The sequence below is a fragment of the Eimeria mitis genome, genomic scaffold (assembly GCF_000499745.2).
Source record: "Eimeria mitis Houghton genomic scaffold, Emh_scaff2735, whole genome shotgun sequence".
NCBI lineage: Eukaryota > Apicomplexa > Conoidasida > Eucoccidiorida > Eimeriidae > Eimeria > Eimeria mitis.
In genome coordinates, this window is record NW_013571080.1 from 4114 (window position 1) to 4566 (window position 453).

The 453-nt window shown below is 11.3% G+C and overlaps 1 protein-coding gene across 1 annotated transcript in view; it reads left to right on the top strand.

The window, feature by feature from the left end:
• Positions 1-453, top strand: part of EMH_0057980 (uncharacterized protein) — a gene marked incomplete at both ends in the record, with an annotated part of 4772 nt that overhangs the window by 2053 nt on the left and 2266 nt on the right. The window lies entirely within an intron of this gene.

Here is a 453-nt window from a genome sequence, read left to right on the forward strand (position 1 = left end):
AGGGTATTTATTATAAATAAATATTTAATATAATTATAAAAATATAATAAATATAATTATAATAATATAATAAATATAACAATATAGAAAATATAATAAATATAAATAAAATAAAAAAATAATAATAAAAAGAAAGAGGGGGGGGAGTTTGGTTTATATAGCTTTGCTTATGCCTAGCTCTGTCTTTGTCTTTTATGTATTTATTTTTATATTATTTTATTATAATAATATAAACAAATAAATATAATAAAAATATAATATAAATAATAAATATAATTATAATAAAAATATAATACTCGTAATAAATAAAATAAAAAAATTATATTAATAATAAAAAGAAAGAGTGGTGTTCGTTTTATTTATTTATTTTATTTCTTGTCTTTGTCTTTAAAATATTTTCTATAAAAAAAAAAAAAAAAAAAAAAAAAAAAAAAAAAAAAAAAAAAAAAAAAA